This window comes from Physeter macrocephalus, chromosome 17 (assembly GCF_002837175.3).
Source record: "Physeter macrocephalus isolate SW-GA chromosome 17, ASM283717v5, whole genome shotgun sequence".
NCBI lineage: Eukaryota > Metazoa > Chordata > Mammalia > Artiodactyla > Physeteridae > Physeter > Physeter macrocephalus.
The window spans coordinates 44360098-44369740 of NC_041230.1; the positions used below are offsets into that span (position 1 = coordinate 44360098).

Below are 9643 nucleotides of genomic sequence, written 5' to 3' on the forward strand. Positions count from 1 at the left end.
TGGGATCCTCCCGGACCGGGGCACGAACCCGTGTCCCCTGCATCGGCAGGCGGACTCTCAACCACTGCGCCACCAGGGAAGCCCATGCCGTTTCTTGATGGAGGTACTAAGTACATGAGCATGTTCAACTTGTGAAAAGTCACTTTTATGTGAACTGTGCTCTTTTCTGTATGTATATTTCAATAAAAAGTTAAGAAACCTCTAACACCATATACAAACTCAAAATGGATTAAAGACCTAAATGTCACACTGAATACTATAAAACTCCTAGAAAAGGACTTCCCTGGTGGCGCAGTGGTCAAGAATCCTCCTGTCAATGCAGGGGACACGGGTTTGATACCTGGTTCGGGAAGATCCCACATGCCGCGGAGCAACTAAGTCCATGCACCACAACTACTGAGCCTGCACTCTGGAGCCCATGAGGCACAGCTACTGAAGCCTGCGTGCCCAGAGCCCGGGCTCCACCACAAGAGACGCCACTGCAATGCGAAGCCTGCCCACCGCAACGGAGAGTAGCCCCTGCCCGCCGCAACTAGAGAAAGCCTGTGCGCAGCAACGAAGACCCAATGCAGCCACAAAATAAATTATATTAAAAAAAAACTCCTAGAGAAAAACATATGCAGAACACTCTGATGTAAATTGCAGCGATTTTTCTTTTAGATCTGTCTCCTAGAGCATTGCAAGCAAAAGCAAAAATAAACAAATGGGACCTAATTGAATTTAAAAGCTTTTGCTCAGCAAAGGAAATCATAAAACAAAAAGACGTGGGAGGGAGACGCAAGAGGGAGGAGATATGGGGATATATGTATATGTATAGCTGATTCAATCTGTTATAAAGCAGAAACTAACACACCATTGTAAAGCAATTATACTCCAATAAAGATGTTAAAAAAAAAAAACGAAAAGACAACCTACAGAATGGGAGAAAATATTTGCAAACGATGTGATTGACAACGGATTAATTTCCAAAATGTATAAACAGCTCAATATCAAAAAAAACCAAACAACCCAATCAAAAAATGGGCGGAAGACCTAAAATAGACATTTCTCCAAAGAAGACATACAAATTGCCAACAGGCATGTGAAAAGATGCTCAACGTCACTAATTATTAGAGAAATGCAGCTCAAAACTACAGTGAGGTATCACCTTACCCCAGTCAAAATGGCCAACATCAAAAAGTCTACAAATAATAAATGCTGGAGAGGGTGTGGAGTTTTCTCCTTTTGGGAAGCTTCTACACTGTTGGTGGGAATGTAAATTGGTACAGCCACTGTGGAGAACAGTATGGAGGTTTCTCAAAAAACTAAAAATAGAGCTACCATATGACCCAGCAATCCCACTCCTGGGCATATATCCGAAAAGACAACAACTCTAATTCAAAAAGATACATCTACCCCAGGGTTCACAGCAGCATAATTGACATTAGCCAAGACATGGAAGCAACCTAAATGCTCAGCAACAGATGAATGGATACAGAAGATGTGGTACATATATGCAATGGACTATTACCCAGCCATAAAAAAGAATAAAATAATGCTATTTGCAGCAACATGGATGGGCCTAGAGATTATCATACTAAGTAAGTCAGACAGAGAAAGATAAATACCATAGGATATCACTTATACGTGGAATCTAAAAAAATGATACAAATGAACTTATTTACAAAACAGAAATAGACTCACAGACATAGAAAATAAACTTAGTTACCAGAGGGGGAAGGGGGGATAAATTAGGAATTTGGGATTAACAGATACACACTACTATATATAAAATAGATAAATAACAAGGACCTACTGTATAGCACAGGGAATATCTTGTAATAACCTACTATATATATATAACTGAATATATATAATATATATATAACTGAATCACTTTGTTGTATACCTGAAACACTGTAAATCAACTGTACTTAAATAAAAATAAATAAATAAATAAAAAATTTAGAAGTACATAGGACCTACGGGACTTCCCTGGTGGTCCAGTGGGTAAGACTCTGTGCTCCCAATGCAAGGGGCCCAGGTTCGATCCCTGCTTGGGGAACTAGATCCTGCACGCATGCCGCAACCAAGAGTCCGCATGCTGCAACTAAGAGCCCACGTGCTGTAACTAAGACCCGGCATGGCCAAATTAAAAAAAAAAAAAAGAAAAAAATATATATATATAGGACCTAAAAGAAAAAGAAAAAGTAAAGTATATAGATACTAGAAAATCTGTAAATGTCCTGAAATTTTATATGAAATTCTTTAATGTATGTACATATACTACTTCATTCTGTAAACATTTATTACATGACTATTATGTGCAAAGTATGAAACTAAATATCGACATGTGGCCACTGCCTTCAGCTTAATTTCTAGCTGAGAAGGTCACCATGAAACAAGTGATCATTTAACCGCAAGCATAATAAGTGTAATGGAGGGGAAGGACAGTTCTATGGGAGCCCAATAGCTAAGGGCGAGTAGGGAAATCTTCCCTTAGGAAGTACTTGCTGAACTGGGATCTGATGGATGAGAAGGGATGAACTATGGGAAGGGCTGCGTGAGGAACGGGCAGAGAGAAGAGTTTGGGAGTAGTCAGTTAGATGAAGCAGCATCTCTAAAGGCTCTGAGAAGAAGCATTTCATGTTCAAGGGTCTGAAGGAAGGCCAAATAGGCTGTACGTATAGTGTCTCAAGAAAAAGAAAACAAAGAAATCAACCCATTGAACCCAGTCCCATTCATTGCAGATTTTCTGTTAAAGAAAGCAAAACCTAGTGATACATGCTTTCCTGGATCTCACACAGCTAGACACTGCTGACAGGGCCACAGCCCAGGATTTTCAACTTGTACTTGCCCTATTCTATACAATCTACCCAGAACTGCTCCTTGAATTTCCCCAAACCTCTTTTATTCCCTCCCCCTCACTATACATAGAACATCATTTGTGTAAAATTATAATTAGAGAAACAGTACCTGCCTCAAGGAATGTGAAACAGATTTGGTTCAGTAAGAAGTATGTGAAGAGGAAAGTGTCGGGACTTCCCTGGTGGTCCAGTGGTTAGGACTCGGTGCTTTCATTACTGAGGGCCCGGGTTCCGGGTTCAACCCCTGGTCAGGAAACTAAGATTCCACAAGCCACGCAGCCAAAAAAAAAAAGAGGAAAGTGTCCTACTCACTGTGTTTCTGTAAATACAGTAATTTGAAGGGAAGGAAAAGGGACTGAGAGGAAGGAAAAGGGCTCTGTCCTGCTTTCTACAATAATGGCCAATATGATAGCCTGTAAAATCTCAATTAACAAGATAAGGCAGAGAGAAATGCTAATCAATTTTATCAAAAGTTCTGGAGGCCTTGTTTTGTATCCAAGATCACCAGCAAGATTAGCTCTCCCATAGTAGAGAGCTGGGATCCTGTGTATTCAGGCCACTAAGACAAGTTGCCCATTGGCACATGGGAGAATCTGGAACTGGTCCTGCACTGGTGGGAGGTCAGTGCAGCTTTTTAATTCCTGTCCTTTCAGAAACAGTAGCTGTATAGTCATAAATTCAGTGCCTACAAACTATAAGGCTTTCAAAGAATGGGATCAATTAAAAAAAAAATGATCCAGGGGCTTCCCTGGTGGCGCGGTGGTTAAGAATCCGCCTGCCAATGCAGGAGACATGGGTTCGAGCCCTGGTCCGGAAAGATCCCACATGCCACGGAGCAACTGAGCCCATGCGCCACAACTACTGAAGCCCGCGCTCGCCGCAACTAGAGAAAGCCCGCGTGCAGCAATGAAGACCCAACGTAGCCACAAAAATAAAAAAAAAATTAAAAAAAAAAAAGACCCAGCTATTTAAGTCTGATGCCACATTTCAGGAAGCAGAGACTGTAAAGTAACCTCTTATTTTTTCCAAACAAAAAACAACCTAACATTAAAATCACTGGATTGCTTTAAAAATAAAGTTAAGAATCCTGCCTGAATAAGATAGTTAAGTGTCATGTCAGGGATTGTCCCAAAGCATGAGTGAGTCGATGATATTAATAAGTATTTGCTGGGGCTTCCCTGGTGGCGCAGTGGTTAAGAATCCACCTGCCAATGCAGGGGACACGGGAGATCCCACATGCCACGGAGCAACTGAGCCCATGCGCCACAACTACTGAAGCCCGCGCTCGCCGCAACTAGAGAAAGCCCGCGTGCAGCAATGAAGACCCAACGTAGCCACAAAAATAAAAAAAAAATTAAAAAAAAAAAAGACCCAGCTATTTAAGTCTGATGCCACATTTCAGGAAGCAGAGACTGTAAAGTAACCTCTTATTTTTTCCAAACAAAAAACAACCTAACATTAAAATCACTGGATTGCTTTAAAAATAAAGTTAAGAATCCTGCCTGAATAAGATAGTTAAGTGTCATGTCAGGGATTGTCCCAAAGCATGAGTGAGTCGATGATATTAATAAGTATTTGCTGGGGCTTCCCTGGTGGCGCAGTGGTTAAGAATCCACCTGCCAATGCAGGGGACACGGGTTTGAGCCCTGGTCCAGGAAGATCCTACATGCCTTGGAGCAACTAAGCCCGCGAGCCACATCTGCCAAATGCCTAGAGCCCGTGCTCCACAACAAGAGAAGCCACCACAATGAGAAGCCCGCTCATCACAGCGGAAGAGTAGCCCCCGCTCCCCGCAACTAGAGAAAGCCCACGCGCAGCAACGAAGACCCAATGCAGCCAAAAGTAAATAAATAAAATAAAATAAAAATAAATATTTGCTGAATTGATATCAGGTCCTCTGTTATCCAAATCCAAAGGGAGTAACTCCCCACTTGTCCCGTATTTCTTCCTGCTGAGCATCTTAAAGTTTCGATAGCTTCTAACCATCCCTGACTTAATTCTTGGCCTGAGAGACATAGGAAGGTGCTACTGTTCTACCTGATGTGCAGATGGGAACGCTGAGCTACAGGACAGGGGAGGCTTTGCCACAGTAGGGCCCAAGCGGGAGCCCAGGGATCCAGCTCTCTGGGCAGCACTCACTTGTAGCTCTGCTCTGCCTGCCCTTGACTCAGCAGCTCCTCTGGTCACCAGCCTCTCCCAGCCCTGGCACAGAATCTAAGGGAGTGAAAGGTAATACTAGGTACAAATCCCTGGCTCAGATTTCTCTCATTTTGGCGTCAGCTGGAGGCCATCCCTGTTCAGGAATCCCAAAGGCTAAAGAAAAGAGATTCCGGATGAGGGATGCGTGGACTCTAGGCGTCAAGGGCCATCCCTGGAGGCAAACCAGCTCTAGTGGAGGCCAAGGCATCTGTTACCGAGAAGGCTGACAAGGAGGGCAAGAAAGAGGGGGAAAGAGAAAGGAAAAGCAAGAGACAAGGGAAAAGCAGTAAGGGAGAAAAGGGGAGAGAGAGGAGGAGAAAGACGGGTGTCTACAGTGGAGTGGGAAACATGGAACACCAGCTAATACTACCTGTTGAGAGCTTCCTATACGCCAAGCCTTTCCCACCCATCTTCTGATTATTAAATCAGGATTACCCCACAACAACCCTATGAAGTGCCTCTGATGCTCATCCCTATTTTACAGAAGAGGAAACTGAGGCTTAGAAAGATTTATGAACTTGCCTAAAGGAGTCACACAGCAGCACAGTCAGAATATGAACCCCAGCTGTCTAACTTTAGAGCACTTCACTATATAATGTCAAGTGGAAAAAACACAACAAAACATCCAATTGTGTTAATACATGAACATCAAAGAACACCATCAAGAATCTGAAAGGATACCCAGAGATAGGAGAAAATATTTGCAAATCATATATATATATATATATATATATATATATATATATATATATATATATATATATATAGCAAGGGACTTACACCCATATATAAAGAGCTCTTACAACTGAACAATAAAAGAGAAACAACCCGATTTTAAAATAAGCAAAAGGATTTCTCTGGTGGCTCAGTGGTTAAGAATCTACCTGCCAGTGCAGGGGACACGGATTCGAGCCCTGGTCCAGGAAGATCCCACATGCGGCGGAGCGACTAAGTCCATGCGCCACAACTACTGAGCCTGCGCTCTAGAGCCCGTGAGCCACAACTACTGAGCCCGCGTGCCGCAACTACTGAAGCCCGGGCTCCTAGAGCCCATGCTCCTCAACAAGAGAAGCCACCACAACGAGAAGCCTGTGCACCGCAACAAAGAGTAGCCCCTGCTCGCTGCAACTAGAGAAAGCCCCCGCGCAGCAATGAAGACCCGACGCAGCCAAAAATAAATAAATAAATAAAATAAGCAAAAGATTTGAGTGGATATTTCTCCAGAGAAGATGTATATATGGTCTATAAGTGCATGAAAAGATGCTTGACATTTTTAGTCATTAGGGAAATGCAAATCAAAACTACAATGAGATACCAATCCACTTCCCATCCACTAGGTTGGCTGTAAGAGAAAAGATAAATAATAGCAAGTGTTACTGAGAACATGGTAGAAATGGAAACCTCATATGCTGCTGGTGGGAATGTAAAATGGTGCAGTTGCTGTGGAAAACAGGTAGTCCCTCAGATAATCATAGAGCTACCATGTGATCCAGTGATTCCACTCTACAATACCATAAATCCAAGAGAACTGAAAACATATGTCCACACAAAAACTTCTTCATGAACTTTCACAGCAGCATTAATCATAATAGCCCCAAAGTGGAAACATCCTAAATGTCCATCAATTGACAAATGGATAAACAAAATGGGGTGTACCCATATAACTGAATATTATCTGGCAATAAAAAGAATACTGATATGTGCTACAACATGGATGAGCCTTGAAGTGATTAACGTACAACACTGAATCTACTGTAAACCAGTGAATTGGAAACTTTAAAAGGGTGAACTTTAAAGTACGTGAATTATATCTCAATAAAGCTGTTATTAAAAAAAAATCATGACTATGTATAGAAAGAAATCCAGAAGGATGCACGCTGAATATCAGTGGCTATCTTTTTATGGCCAGATTACAGGTAATTTTTTTTCTTGTTATTGCTTTGCTGCATTTTCCAGGTGGTCTCCAAGAGACTTTTATTACTTTGTCGATCATAAATTATCCGTTCTATTTCATTGGTTCAAGGAGGCATGGTGGAATTTGCCTACTTCAGCTTTCATTGCAGGTAGAGAAGTGCCTGCAATCCATCTCCCACCTGACCTGAGTACCCAGGTGGCCAGAGGAGAGGGGCTTGTCAAGGGCCCCCAGCCCACACTCAGCCTCAGGGCTGTGGGCTGGGCCAGGCTGTGGCAGGAGACGTGCCTGGCCCTAAGCCCCGGCCACATCTGCCGTCTCTGCGCCTGCCCTGAGGAACAGCTGTGTGGCATCAGCCAGAGGCAGGGAGGCTACAGTCGCACAGCCCAGATGCTGCTGGAGAAAACAGATCTGCCTGCAAGAATCTATTGGGAAATGAAATCAAATTAGTCTGGGAAAGGAGCCTCAAGTCTCCTTGGCTCAGAGCCACCCCGGGGGCATTTCAGAGCAGATGAGCAGATATCAACGCATAAACCCCTTTTCCCTGGCTCTGAGCTTTGGGGATCCTCAAAGCACACCTTACACAGCACCTAAGTTGGTCTAAATCACAGCACCTGACGGCTGAAGTGCCCTAAAGTCTGGGGCACCCACCTCTTCTCTGCAGTAACACACACAGGGAATGGGTGTAGAGGGTGCATGTTTTGCACATTCCTTTGTGTTCCCCCAGGTGTGGACTGAGCTCTCTTATATATACAGGGATAGTCTGGAATGTTCTGTGGTTTATTTTTTAATTTCTTATTTTGATTCATTTATTATTAAAAAGTAAATCATTCTTACAAGTCAATGACATAAAATGAAAAAAGGAAGGGACTGTTTTAGAAGAAAACAACTCAAAACACAAAACAGCCAAAGACAACGTGTGGACCTTGTTTGGATTGTGATTCGAACAAACCCAGTGCAAGAAGATATCTGTGAGGTAATCAGAGAAATTTTAATGTGGACTGAGTATTAGGTGAAATGGGGAAATCATTGTTAATGCTACTATCACCACCCAGAATACTCTTGTTCATGCATTTCTGTACCTAACTCCCCTTACTAGACTAGAAGTGGGACCCTATCTCATTAGAGGGAGTAGGAGCAGCACAGGGGCTAAGAGTGTGAACTCCACTTGATCACTTACTGTGTGATCTTGGGCAAGTGACTTAACCTCTCTGTGCCTTTTTAAAAAAATCTATAAATAGGGGAAATAATATAACCTAACTCATGGGCTTGATTTGAAGAGTAAATGAATTAACATTTATAAAGCACTCAGAACAATGTCTGGCACATAGTACACTTATAAGTGTTTGTTCAGGAATCTCCCAAATCCTGGGTCACAACTATATTCTGTGAATCCAAGGGAAAGCCTTTTCATAAGGAAAGCTCAAGGACAATAGCCTAACCAGGTCCAAGTGACCCTAGCACCCTAGCCGCAGAAAGTGGCAAGCCTAGGCAGGGGCATTACATACAAAACAGAAGACAGTGAATAATGGCTAAAAGCCTGGCTCCTGAAGCCAGACTGGGTTAAAATCTCGCTTTACCACCAGTGAGGTGTGTGACTTTGAGCAGGTCACTCCTAACCTCTCTGTGGTTCAGCTGGCTTCTTTGTAAACGAGGCTCTAACAGCGCCTACCACACGGGTCCGAGAGGAGTAAATGGAACAATCCAACCCTTAGCATAGCCTACGAGCAGCATGCTCTTATTAGCTCTGGTACTTGGCTCACTCACTCATGGCTTCACCTCAGCCAAGTCCTTTCTGCTCTTGAGGCCTCAGTTTTCCCATCCTCATGCCTCCAGTACAAGAGGGAAGAGGAAAGACAGTTAACATTTGCTGGGCACCTACGCTGAGGCCGAGAGAGGTCTCTATTGCTGCCCAAGATCCAACAGCGAGAAGCAGGGGCCGCCAGACTCACATTCAGCTGGATCTGGTTCCAAATGCACTCACCGAGCTGCTTTTCCTCCAGAGTTCCCTGGAAAAAACCCCCTGGAGAATCTTCTAGATTAAAGCCATACTCTTTGAAACTCAAGTTTCAAGAGACAAGGGATCCCCGAGCAGTGATCTCCTGCGCAGCTGAAGCCCCAGGAAGACACTTTCCAACCCGCACTCGGGGCGGCGATGCTCTTTTCACCTTCTGATAAAACCACTACCACCACCCTCAGCTCCAACTCGCACAGCCGACCCTGCTGCAAGATCAGGGCCTTCCCAGCTGTGCCACTGGCTTAGGCCCAGGCCGCGCAGGGTGTGGGCATCCCGCGCGGAGAGAGGACGAACCAACGTACCCCAAGCGAGGCGTCCCAGCCCGACTGGCGCGGCGGGAGGCAGACGCCTCTGGCCCCAGTCTCAGCAAAGGCTCCTGGACGTCTTTGCCAAGCTCCTCTCCACAGCCGCTCTGTCTCCTCTCCACAGCCGCTCTGTCTCCTCGCCGGGAGAGCCCGCTGCGGCTGATTTGTTCCGCAGGCTCCCAAGGCTATGAAGGGACACCCAGTGACACCGGGGAGAGGGCTCCAAGAGGCATGGACTTGCGAAGCGGACACCAAGATATTGGAGGCACCTGGAGACCCAAGGCGGCGGGAACCAGGAAACAGGGCAGGATTCCCCCTGAAAAAAGAGAGGTGTCGTAAGAATGCGAGGTTGGCGGAGCAGTCC

The 9643-nt window shown here is 44.5% G+C and overlaps 1 protein-coding gene across 1 annotated transcript in view; it reads right to left on the reverse strand.

Moving 5' to 3' along the window:
- LOC102995670 (carbohydrate sulfotransferase 6) overlaps positions 1-9364 on the reverse strand; it is a 17425-nt gene extending 8061 nt beyond the window's left edge. Inside the window, exon 1 of the mRNA XM_028478344.2 lies at positions 9277-9364. The gene's annotated coding sequence lies outside the window, so the exon portion shown is untranslated. The remainder of the gene's footprint in view (positions 1-9276) is intronic.
- Positions 9365-9643: the final 279 nt, after the last annotated feature.